Source organism: Mus caroli, unplaced genomic scaffold, assembly GCF_978045245.1.
Source record: "Mus caroli unplaced genomic scaffold, Mus_caroli_1 scaffold_2, whole genome shotgun sequence".
In the NCBI taxonomy this organism is placed as follows: domain Eukaryota; kingdom Metazoa; phylum Chordata; class Mammalia; order Rodentia; family Muridae; genus Mus; species Mus caroli.
The window spans coordinates 25702591-25716209 of record NW_028227257.1 but is presented as its reverse complement, the minus strand read 5'-3'; positions in this window follow the sequence as shown (position 1 = coordinate 25716209).

Sequence of the window (13619 nt, the reverse complement as noted above, 5' to 3'; positions counted from 1 at the left end):
GGTGGTATTGAATTAGGACTGACAAGAATAATAATTTTACACTGCAGAAAACAAACAAACAAACAACCAAAACAAAACAAGACACCCACCAAGCTGGAGTTGCAAAGTTTTGTAACCACCTTATTCTCAGGGCAGAGTATTTGCTCAGTGCTATTTTACATACAAAAGTGACACAGAAAACAATCATAATAAACAAGTGTGCACCCTTGGATAAGCTATAACACACTTACAGTAGACTGGTCGGCTAGTGGTCCCCCAGGGGTGCCCAAGTAGTACAGACTTTATATTTTTCTTTTTTTTCCTTTTTTTTTAATTAGGTAATTTCCTCAATTACATTTCCAATGCTATCCAAAAAGTCCCCAATACACTCCCCACCCAGTGCCCCACCCACCCACCCCCACCCCTTGGCCCTGGCATTCCCCTGTACTGGGGCATATAAAGTTGGCAAGTCCAATGGGCCTCTCTTTCCAGTGATGGCCTACTAGGCCATCTTTTGATACAAATGCAGCTAGAGACAAGAGCTCTGGGGTACTGGTTAGTTCCTAATAATGATCCACCTATGGGGTTGCAGTTCCCTTTAGCTCCTTGGGTACTTTCTCTAGCTCCTCCATTGGGGGCCCTGTGATCCATCCAATAGCTGACTGTGAGCATCCACTTCTGTGTTTGCTAGGCCCCGGCATTGTCTCACAAGAGACAGCTATATCTGGGTCCTTTCAGCAAAATCTTGCTAGTGTATGCAATGGTGTCAGCGTTTGGAAGCTGATTATGGGATGGATCCCTGGATATGGCAGTCTTTAGGTGGTCCATCCTTTCTTCACAGCTCCAAACTTTATCTCTGTAACTCTTTCCGTGGGTGTTTTGTTCCCAATTCCAAGAAGGGGCACAGTGTCCACACTTTGGTCTTCGTTCTTCTTGAGTTTCATGCGTTTAACAAATTGTATCTTATATCTTGGGTATCCTAAGTTTTGGGCTAATATCCACTTATCAGTGAGTACATATTGTGTGAGTTCCTTTGTGAATATGTTACCTCACTCAGAATGATGCCCTCCAGATCCATCCATTTGCCTAGGAATTTCATAAATTCATTCCTTTTAATAGCTGAGTAGTACTCCATTGTGTAAATGTACCACATTTTCTGTATCCATTCCTCTGTTGAGGGGCATCTGGGTTCTTTCCAGCTTCTGGCTATTATAAATAAGGCTGCTATGAACATAGTGGATCATGTGTCCTTCTTACCGGTTGGAACATCTTCTGGATATATGCCCAGGAGAGGTATTGCTGGATCCTCTGGTAGTATTATGTCCAATTTTCTGAGGAACCACCAAACTGATTCCCAGAGTGGTTGTACCAGCTTGCAATCCCACCAACAATGAAGGAGTGTTCCTCTTTCTCCACATCCTCGCCAGCATCTGCTGTCACCTGAATTTTTGATCTTAGCCATTCTGACTGGTGTGAGGTGGAATCTCAGGGTTGTTTTGATTTGCATTTCCCTGATGATTAAGGATGTTGAACATTTTTTCAGGTGCTTCTCTGCCATTCAGTATTCCTCAGGTGAGAATTCTTTGTTCAGTTCTGAGCCCCATTTTTTAACGGGGTTATTTGATTTTCTGGAGTCCACCTTCTTGAGTTCCTTATATATATTGGATATTAGTCCCCTATCTGATTTACGATAGGTAAAGATCCTTTCCCAATCTGTTGGTGGTCTTTTTGTCTTATTGACGGTGTCTTTTGCCTTGCAGAAGCTTTGCAACTTTATGAGGTCCCATTTATCGATTCTTGATCTTACAGCGCAAGCCTTTGCTGTTCTATTCAGGAATTTTTCCCCTGTACCCATATCTTCGAGACTTTCCCCTACTTTCTCCTCTATAAGTTTCAGTGTCTCTGGTTTTATGTGGAGTTCCTTAATCCACTTAGATTTGACCTTGGTACAAGGAGATAGGAATGGATCAATTCGCATTCTTCTACATGATAACCGCCAGTTGTGCCAGCACCATTTGTTGAAAATGCTGTCTTTTTTCCACTGGATGGTTTTTGCTCCCTTGTCAAAGATCAAGTGACCATAGGTATGTGGGTTGATCTCAGGGTCTTCAATTCTGTTCCATTGGTCTACTTGTCTGTCGTTATACCAGTACCATGCAGTTTTTATCACAATTGCTCTGTAGTAGAGCTTTAGGTCAGGCATGGTGATTCCTCCAGAGGTTCTTTTATCCTTGAGAAGAGTTTTTGCTATCCTAGGTTTTTTGTTGTTCCAGATGAATTTGCAGATTGCCCTTTCCAATTCGTTGAAGAATTGAGTTGGAAATTTGATGGGGATTGCATTGAATCTGTAGATTGCTTTTGGCAAAGATAGCCATTTTTACAATGTTGATCCTGCCAATCCATGAGCATGGGAGGTTTTTCCATCTTCTGAGATCTTCTTTAATTTCTTTCTTCAGGGACTTGAAGTTCTTGTCATACAGATCTTTCACTTCCTTAGTTAGAGTCACACCAAGGTATTTTATATTGTTTGTGACTATTGAGAAGGGTGTTGTTTCCCTAATTTCCTTCTCTGCTTGTTTATCCTTTGTGTACAGAAAGGCCATTGACTTGCTTGAGTTAATTTTATATCCAGCTACTTCACCGAATCTATTTATCAGGCTTAGGAGTTCTCTGGTGGAATTTTTAGGGTCACTTATGTATACTATCATATCATCTGCAAAAAGCGATATTTTGACTTCTTCTTTTCCGATTCGTATCCCCTTGATCTCCGTTTGTTGTCTAATTGCTCTGGCTAGGACTTCAAGTACAATGTTGAATAGGTAGGGAGAGAGTGGGCAGCCTTGTCTAGTCCCTGGTTTTAGTGGGATTACTTCCAGCTTCTCACCATTTACTTTGATGTTGGCTACTGGTTTGCTGTATATTGCTTTTATCATGGTTAGGTATGGGCCTTGAATTCCTGATCTTTCCAAGACTTTTATCATGAATGGGTGTTGGATTTTGTCAAATGCTTTTTCAGCATCTAAGGAGATGATCATGTGGTTTTTGTCTTTGAGTTTGTTTATATAATGGATTAAATTGATGGATTTTCGTATATTAAGCCATCCTTGCATCCCTGGGATGAATCCTACTTGGTCAGGATGGATGATTGTTTTGATGTGTTCTTGAATTCGGTTAGCGAGAACTTTATTGAGGATTTTTGCATCAATATTCATAAGGGAAATTGGTCTGAAGTTCTCTATTTTTGTTGGGTCTTTATGTGGTTTAGGTATCAGAGTAATTGTGGCTTCATAGAATGAGTTGGGTAGAGTACCTTCTGATTCTATTTTGTGGAATAGTTTGTGAAGAACTGGGATTAGTTCTTCTTTGAAGGTTTGATAGAACTCTGCACTAAACCCATCTGGTCCTGGGCTTTTCTTGGTTGGGAGACTATTAATGACTGCTTCTATTTCTTTAGTGGATATGGGACTGTTTAGATCATTAACCTGATCTTGATTTAACTTTGGTACCTGGTATCTGTCTAGAAACTTGTCCATTTCATCCAGGATCTCCAGTTTTGTTGAGTATAGCCTTTTGTAGAATGATCTGATGGTGTTTTGGATTTCTTCAGGGTCTGTTGTTATGTCTCTCTTTTCATTTCTGATTTTGTTAATTAGAGTACTTTCCCTATGCCCTCCAGTGAGTCTGGCTAAGGGTTTATCTATCTTGTTGATTTTCTCAAAGAACCAGCTCCTCTATTGGTTGATTCTTTGAATTGTTCTTCTTGTTTCCACTTGGTTGATTTCACCCCTGAGTTTGATTATTTCTTGCCGTCTACTCCTCTTGGGTGAATTTGCTTCCTTTCGTTCTAGAGCTTTTAGGTGTGTTGTCAAGCTGCTAATGTGTGCTCTCTCTTGTTTCTTTTTGGAGGCACTCAGAGCTATGAGTTTTCCTCTTAGAAATGCTTTCATTGCGTCCCATAAGTTTGGGTATGTTGTGGCTTCATTTTCATTGAACTCTAAAAAGTCCTTAATTTCTTTCTTTATTCCTTCCTTGACCAAGGTATCATTGAGAAGAGTGTTGTTTAGTTTCCACGTGTGTGTTTGCTTTCTATTATTTATTTTGTTATTGAAGATCAGTCTTAGTCCATGGTGATCTGATAGGGTGCATGAGACAATTTCAATATTTTTGTATATATTGAGGCTTGTTTTGTGACCAATTATGTGGTCAGTTTTGGAGAAGGTACCGTGAGGTGCTGCGAAGAAGGTATATCCTTTCGTTTTAGGATAAAATGTTCTGTAGATGTCTGTCAGATCCATTTGTTTCATAACCTCTGTTAGTTTCTCTGTGTCCCTGTTTAGTTTCTGTTTCCATGATCTGTCCATTGGTGAAAGTAGTGTGTTGAAGTCTCCCACTATTATTGTGTGAGGTGCAATGTGTGCTTTGAGCTTTACTAAAGTATCTTTAATGAATGAGGCTGCCCTTGTATTTGGAGCATAGATATTCAGAATTGATAGTTCCTCTTGGAGGATTTTACCTTTGATGAGAATGAAGTGCCCTTCCTTGTCTTTTTTGATGACTTTGGGTTGGAAGTCAATCTTATCAGATATTATAATGGCTACTCCAGCTTGTTTCTTCCTACCATTTGCTTGGAAAATTGTTTTCCAGCCTTTCATTCTGAGGTAGTGTCTATCTTTTTCTCTGAGATGAGTTTCCTGTAAGCAGCAAAATGTTGGGTCCTGTTTCTGTAGCCAGCCTGTTAGTCTATGTCTTTTTATTGGGGAGTTGAGTCCATTGATATTAAGAGATATTAGGGAGAAGTAATTGTTGCTTCCTTTTATTTTTGTTGTTAGAGTTGGTGTTCTGTTTTTGTGGCTGTCTTCTTTTAGGTTTGTTGAGGGATTACCTTCTTGCTTTTTCTATGACGTGGTTTCCGTCCTTGTATTGGTTTTTTTTTGTTATTATCCTTTGAAGTGCTGGATTCGTGGAAAGATAATGTGTGAATTTGGTTTTATCGTGGAATACTTTGGTTTCTCCATCTATGGTAATTGAGAGTTTGGCTGGGTATAGTAGCCTGGGCTGGAAATTGTGTTCTCTTAGTTTCTGTATAACATCTGTCCAGGCCCTTCTGGCTTTCATAGTCTCTGGTGAAAAATCCGGTGTAATTCTGATAGGCTTGCCTTTATATGTTACTTGACCTTTTTCCCTTACTGCTTTTAGTATTCTATCTTTATTTAGTGCATTTGTTGTTCTGATTATTATGTGTCGGAAGGAATTTCTTTTCTGGTCCAGTCTATTTGGAGTTCTGTAAGCTTCTTGTATGTTCATGGGCATCTCTTTCTTTAGGTTTGGGAAGTTTTCTTCTATAATTTTGTTGAATATATTTGCTGGTCCTTTGAGTTGAAAATCTTCATTCTCATCTACTCCTATTATCCGTAGGTTTGGTCTTCTCATTTTGTCCTGGATTTCCTGGATATTTTGAGTTAGGATCTTTTTGGATTTTGTATTTTCTTTGATTGTCGTGCCGATGTTCTCTATGGAGTCTTCTGCACCTGAGATTCTCTCTTCCATCTCTTGTATTCTGTTGCTGATGCTCACATCTATGGTTCCAGATTTCTTTCCTAGGGTTTCTATCTCCAGCGTTGCCTCACTTGGGGTTTTCTTCATTGTTTCTACTTCCCTTTTTAGGTCTTGGATGGTTTTATTCAATTCCATCACCTGTTTGCTCTGGTTTTCCTGCAATTCTTTAATGGATTTTTGTGCTTCCTCTTTAATGTCTTCTACCTGTTTAGCAGTGTTCTCCTTCAATTCTTTAAGGGATTTTTGTGCTTCCTCTTTAATGTCTTCTACCTGTTTAGCAGTGTTCTCCTGCAATTCTTTAAGGGATTTTTGTACTTCCTCTTTAATGTCTTCTACCTGTTTAGCAGTGTTCTCCTGCAATTCTTTAAGGGATTTTTGTGCTTCCTCTTTAATGTCCTCTACCTGTTTACCAGTGTTCTTTTGTATTTCTTTAAGTGTGTTATTAAAGTCCTTCTTGATGTCCTCTACCATCATCGTGAGATATGCTTTTAGAACCGGGTCTAGCTTTTCCGGTGTGTTGGGGTGCCCTGGACTGGGCGAAGTTGGAATGCTGGGTTCTGATGATGGTGAGTGGTCTTGGTTTCAGAAGTCTCAAAATCCTGTGGCGGGTGTCGTGGGTAGCTGGCGGGTGTCAGCCGACCCTGCGCTCTAGCTACCCAGGTGCTGGTCAGACCCGAAGAGGCTTGTGGCCCTACTCAGGCCTGTTTTCTGCTTCCCTAACTAATGCAGTCTCAGGTCCCGCACGCAATTGGATTGGAGCAGAAGCTGTGTTCCACTCACCAGAAGTCTTAAGATCCTGTGGCGGGTGTTGTGGGTAGCTGGCGAGTGTCAACAGACCCTGCGCCCTAGCTACCCTGGTGCTGGTCTGACGGGAAGAGGCTTGTGTGACTTTATATTTTTCATGGTTGCACAAATTGCAACAGAAATCCCAAATCTCATTTCTCCACATTCCTTACATCCGACCATTTTCTAATTTCCTATGGCACAGCAGGTCGATAGCAGAACTCCAGATCTGTTGACAAGGCTAAAGCGACTCAAATGGTTGAAAAAAGCCCAGGTAGCAAGAGAGCCCAAAAAAGTAAGACCAGTCACACAGATGACAGCTGACATAAAAATGATGTTTGAAAAGGACACAAACCGCTCAAAGGAGTCTCCTCAGTGAGAAGAAAAAAGAAGGGGGAAGCTGTACCAGTCAGGGGGAACTTACAAAGGGTCAGACTTCAGGGCCAGGAGAATCCAAACATTCATGTTTTCTGGTTGACTGAATTAGATAGAAGGCAGCTAATGGCAGTTGAAGCTGAAAGATAGGAAATGGTCCCAGAGATAAAGTGATTACAACAGCCTCACAGGCTGATTAACGTTTCCTCTGTATCTGCATTGTATGCTGCAATAGGCCTCACACCTGAAAGGTGTCTTTTCTTCTAGTTGGTATGTCAATTGTTACCAGTGACGTCAGCGTCTGAAAGATACAAGAATGAGGGAGTTATAGAGGCTTGCACCACGGTTCCAGATAGCAACTGGGGCCAGGTAATGTACAGCTAGATTGTATTGCCTACATGTATGTGGGTGTCCTTGCAAACGCTATGGCTGACAGAAACAATCTGCAAGAGGCACGAGGGAGATCTGGTTCAGCAAGACTTAGTTCTCTGGCCTGGTCCAAATATCTGAGACTGATATGAGGCAGTTTATTTTAGCCATATTTAATCACTGAACAGTTTTGGAAAAAAAGTTTCCCGATGACAATTAACTCTTGTGTATAACAAAGCTTAAGTGACGTTTACAACAAAACTCTTTATAAAGTGCATATGACTTCTTCGATAAAAATGGATTCTGCTGACTAAGAAACAACACCCAAGATAAGGATCTAGGTAGAGAGAATGACTGAGGTAAATGTAATACCCTATGGGAGTTAGGAATGTCTTCGTGCTAAGATAACATAGAAGTTACTTAGGCTGTTGTAAGGTACAGGTGATATCTCTAATAAGAATGGGCTTTATGGGCTGAGAATTGGTGCTCAAGATCTGGGGGTGTGGGTGTGGGAAGTCTGGGATAAACAAGCATAGTAGTTTGTGGGATGGGTGAAACCTGGATCTATAGATAGCGAAAGATCATCAGGTTGTAAACTATATCTATTCCCAACATTTTGGGTGTTAAAAAAGTTGATAACTCCTTTGTTTGTAGAGGTAAGCCTACATGTTTAACTTTCTGGTTTCTCTAGTGTGCACAAGGACCTCCTCTACAGATACTGGGAGAGGTCATTTCGTGAGGCTGTGAAGGTGAAGTTTTTGTAGAGCGTTTAAGACACTGGAGATATCACAAATGTGGGATGCTCACTAAGTAAAGCTGCAGGCATGGAGAACTGGAAGGCTAGGTTTCTCAGGGCTGTTGAGCCCAGAAGATTCTATCATGAGTCCCAAACGTAGGACATGTAGCTACAGGAGTTGCTGTTTGTCCTGATGTGTTTGGGTCTTGCTTTGTCCAGTCTTACTCACCAACTTTCTGTTCCTCCCCTTTGGTGCAGAGAAGTCTATTCTGTGCCATTGCATATTGAAAGCATGTAACTTCAAAAAAGGTGAAGGCAGCCATCTGCCACCTTTTCCCACCACAGTGAGACACTCCACTGTCCTTGACATGACTCTGGAATGGAGTCTCAGTCTGTGGTTGCAAGTCACGGCCCACTTGGAAAGTTGTTGACATAGAGTGAGGTGCCTGGTAGGAAATTTAAGAAATGTGACACCCTCTCCGATATTTACTTCTAACCTTTTAAATTTAGACGTGGGAGCGTGAGACTCCAGAGGCAAGGGGTGGGATCCGGGAGTTCCTTATTTGATGTGGAAGCTGCAGCAGATGGTAAAGGTAGATTCTCAGGGGTCTCTTTAGTATTCCTGGCTCCAGGGTGGGACCGGGAAGCTGACTTCATGAGTGTTCATGTTGTTTGGATGCAGAGGGACAGGGGAAACATAAACATTGCCTTTGTCCACCGATCCCTAGGTATAGTTGGAGAAACTGAGGCTTGGGGTAGGTGAGGGGCACACATCAAAACAGGTGACAGAGATGGTTCAGAATCTAGGTATCTGATGCCTAGCTGTGTGACCAGCTGGATGTGACTGGCTGGCTCATGAAGATGTTTCAAAAACCTCCTTGCCTCAAATCCAATGAACCTACTTCCCCTGCCCCCCAGCTATGGGCTGACTGTGACAACTCCCTGTCGGCCAGCATCCTGGCAGTGCCCCCAGAGAGTGGCAGGGCCAGTTCTAAGGAGCCTTGTTCTAAGCCTTGAGCTGACACTTCTCTTCTTGCCCCACCTGCATTCTGCTGTCGCATGCTGCCGTTCATGCCAGCACTGCCATCCTCCTGGCCCTGGGAATTCCATATTCTCTTCTTGCTATTTAGTCTGTCCACCCCCAGCTCTATTGGTCTCCCCAACCTGCCATTGTCCCTTATCATTCTTTCTTCTGAGGAAACCACTCAACCCACTTTGTTGGTAGTATCCTGCTTTGGGTCTTTTTCATGGATTTTAGCCTTGTGTCTGTGTCCCTGAATGCTTCTTTCCCTCCTGGGCCATAGAATCAGTCCTGACTGAGCATCAATTTCCAAAGTTTCTATGGAGGAGTGCTATAGGTGAGTCTCTGTTGTCCCTGAAAGTCAAGCTCTGCTGCTTGGGAAACCACTACCCAGCATGATGTCATCTGACCACCCCCAGTGAGAGATGAGAACTCCCATGTCACATAGAAGAAACTGAGTTATGAGAAAGCCATAACTGTTCACGGCTACGTGGTCTGAAAGGTGGCGCTGGACGCCAGTCAAGCCTCCTGACCCCAGAGGCAGGCTTGAGTGTTCAGCCCAGAGGTTTTGCTTGTGTTGATCTCTGGCATATGATTCAGCTGCCTCAACAGCTCTTTAGAGCAGGTGTAGCTATCACCTGCACTTTACAGGGAGGAAATCATGGCCCAAAGAGGCAACTTGTACCTCACCTCTCCCGCCCCAGCCCCCGAGGTCCAGGAACAAAGCTGAGATTGCCTTAAATTTCTTTTAGCTAGGATCTCACTATCTCACTAGCAGCCCAGGCTGACCTGGCTCATCCTGCCTCAGTGTCCACAGAGCTAGGATTACAGGTGTGTACTACCACTTATGACTATGTTTTTATCCTTTCCATATTAATGTGTGTGCACATGCATGTGCAAGCGGATATGTGTGTAAAGGTGTATTTCCTTACTTTTGTCTCCATTTTACAGATGAGGGGCTGAAGCTTAATCAAGTCAGTCAACACTGAATAGTAAGTAGGGGAGTCAGTACCCTCTGAAACTTCTTCCATGTGATGCGATGGACCTCATAGGGGTTGGAGCAGCATGATGGTTAGTTTTTAATCAGCCTACCACAATATATAATCTCCTGATAAGTGATTAATTGCCTTGAGTAATTGCCTTTATCAGATTGCCCTGTGGGCATGTCATTGGGGGATTGTCATGGCATTAACTGATGTAGGAAGACATAGCCCATGATGAGTGGCACCATTCCCTAGGCAGAGAGTTCTGCCCTACATAGGATTAAACTAGCTAGCTCACAAGCAAGCAGGCATACGGGTGCATTATTTCACGCTGCTCTTGGTTGTGGTTGTGATGTGACTCACTGCTGAAGCGCCTGCCTTGACTTCCCCTCAATGATGGATAGTAATCTGGAATTGTAAGCCAAATAAACCCTTTTCTTCCCTAGGTTGCTTGAGGTTAGGATGACATATCACAAAGGACAGAAGAGAAGTCAGGGCAGGCAGGGATGGATACATGACACTTTCTGTAGGTTCCTCACAGAAATTATTAAGGGAAGCTATTTCCAGAGTCTGAACACTCCAGCATTCCTTCTCAAGACCCCCACTTTCAAGTTTGGCTCCTCCATTCCCACCTTCCCACTCACAAACATCGCTTCTCCCTCTTCATGGAAGGCAGGTCTATCACAGTCTCTTATCCCTGTGCAAGCACATAGCTGGGAACGCTGGCATTCAGACACTGAACAAAGGACTGGGAGTGAGCCTCACTGGCTAAGAAGGTCAGCCAAGTGCCTTCCAGTGTGTTTTCAAACAAAGTGGAGCATTGTGACTACAGCTGCTGTTGATCTGTGTTTGAGAGACGGGTTTCGATAACAACCTATCACGTGCTTCTTGGTGAAGATCCTGGAATGGGCAGGGTGTTGAGTAAATCTGCTCAGAGAAACTCTTGTGGCTCCCACTTGGCAACATTCTGCACAGAAAGACTTTTTTTTTTGGAGAAGAACATATCACTAACAATGACAGTGTTAGGCCTCTGATGGCTGCTGAGGCCCCACTCTGTCTGCCAGTTAGTAAGTTATTTCACAGATAAAGAAATGAGTGGGTAGAGAGCTCCCTCCAATTCCTTTGTGATTAATTACTATTGAAATTGTATTAATAAATTATATGTGCTTCTAATGATAGTGATAGCAATCTGAAAGATTGTGGTATTTTTACATTTTTGGATTTTATTTATTTTGTGTGTATTAATTAATTAATTAATTTTATTTATTTATTTTATTTTGTGTGTATATGTGTGTATAGAAGCCCATGTGTCATGGCACTCACGTGGGGGTCAGGGCACAATACAGAGCTGGTTCTCTTCTTCTACTAAGTGGGCTCTGGGGATTGAACTCATAGAGCAAGGCTTGGGGGCAAGCATCCTTACCCACTGAGCCCTCTCACTGGCCCAAAGATTTTTTAAAAGATATTTAATATATTAAGGAAAAAAGAGATTAAGAAAAATTTAATCAAGATATGTGATTCCCCGTCTCTCCATTTTCTCCTTACCCTTTCCTTCTTTGATTCTTTCCTTCCTAGGGTCTTCCTTTGTAGTTCAGGCTGGCTTCAAATTCCCAGTTCTCCTGTTGCCTCCAGCGTGCTGGGTTTCAGGAGTGTCCCATGCTTGGCTCAAGAGGCATGTATATAATACATACATACATACACACATATATTCAAACATACATGTATGTTTGTGTGTATGTTTATATGTATGTGCATGTGTATGTATATCTATAATGTCTCTCTCTCCCATTCCCTACCCCATAAGACTTGTATTTTTGGTGCAGGAAAGTCTGCTTGTCTGACCTCATCCTCCTCACTGTTCATTCCTCTAACACAGAAAGTGCATTTCCCACCCCAGGACCTTTGCACATGCCCGGATTGCCTATCCTTCCTCTACATAGATTTAAGTTGTTCTTTCGTCTCCTGAAGTTGTCGTCACTTTCTAAGTGATGGCTTCTTTGACTTCTGTATTTCAAACATCTCTCCCTTCCCCCAACCCTTTCAAGCCTCTGTATTGCCTTTTCCCCACTTAGCACCAGACACGTGTGACATATATTTATTTTGTTTATAATTAAGTCAGAATGGCAGTTTTATGAAAATAGTTTTTTTGATTTAGTTTAGTTCACCAGTGTCCCCAGAACCATGCCCGGCTTACTCAACAAGCTGTAATGAACTGGACTGAAGACCGAATAAAGGAAGAACAAGGCATGAGCTTGCCCAGCAACGAGCATTTGTGGACAAATGTAAATTACTAGGGCTGGAAGTCTGTAGGGAGCTAGAAAGGCAAAGCACATCCAGGGAGACGAGAGACCTGCCGCCTTTGCCTTGCTGACTTCAAAGGATGCGCCCACCTGTTTTCAGTTGGATGCTGGTGATGATGGAGCTGTTAGGGTGTCCAGGCTCCATTGGACACATTAGTAAATGTAAGCAAACCCAGAAGTTGTGGTCCTGGGATGCCTTTGTCTACAGTCCTCCAAAAGATGATTAAAGTTCACTACTCATGCTGCAACATTTGAGATAACAACTTAAACAGGTAAGCATCAGGCCCTGCAGACAGAATGGCTGCCACAAATAAGGCAGAACTGCTCAGGGCTGGCCAACAAGACTTTAGTATAAGATGGCATATCTTTGGAAAACGGCCTTAGCAGAATCTACTAAATTGGTCACTCACAACCCATGACTCAAGTGCACTGTGCACACATGGTACCAATGGGAGATAGTGGGTGCATCCACAGTAGATGTGATAACTATAAAGCAGTGTTATATGACAAGTAAAATGAAATAACCATGGCTGTATACATAGTATGGATGAATCTTACAAACACAAAGTGGAATGAAAGAAACTACCCCAAAGGGCACATGCTGTACCCTTTCACCCATGGGACATAACGGGGCAAGAGAAATGAACCTTTGGTGTGAGATGTCTGAGCAGGAGTCATCCTTAGGGATGGTGATAGGCTGGGAGGGGCTCAAGCGAGACTTCTTCAGAACTGGGGGTAGAGAAGATTGATAATGTTCTGGTCCTTGTTTGGATTTTAGTCCCAAGAGGAGTTGGTCTGCCAGGGTTGTCATAAGCAAGAGTCATGGTCTGGTGGCTACACACTAGAAGTGCATTTTCCTCTTCTTCTGGAAGCAGAAGTCTGAGCTCAAGAAGTGGTTGTGTTGACTCATTTCAAACCTACTCTCCTTGGATTGCTTATGGTCACCTTTCCCCCGAGTTGTCCCTCTATGTATATCCTAATACCACCTACCGTGTGTGTGTGTATCTGTCTGTCTGTGGTCTGTCTGTCTGTCTGCTCTCTGTCTGTCTTCTGCTTGATGAAGGTGTGATGGAAACTCAGGTAGAGACTGCCATAGCCACAAAGCTTAGGCAGTGCTCCAGTGTGTGCTTCTCACGAGGCCTCACACAGCAGGGCCTGCCTCCTCAGCTCTGACCATCCTCAGCCTCGCCTAAGCAAGACTCGTGATGTCCAGGCCCTCAGGCCTGGTGCCACCATCTCTGGTGGAGATGTTTTTCTTCCTCTTGCATAAGTGGTGAAATAGGCCCATGGACACACAGAGGTCTGCCAGCCATGCCCAACCAGCTATGCCTGGTCATACACTCCGTGGAACACCTTGTGACTAGTTCCAGTGCCCTCAGCAATCTGAAGTTGTGGGACTGGAGTGTCTGGAAGAGACTAATAGTTCAAACTGGGAGGGTCCATCTGTGGTGAGGACTCCCACCACAGGACTCTGCAACGGACCTGCAGCTCTCTGGGCTTCTGACTCCTCCTGCTCT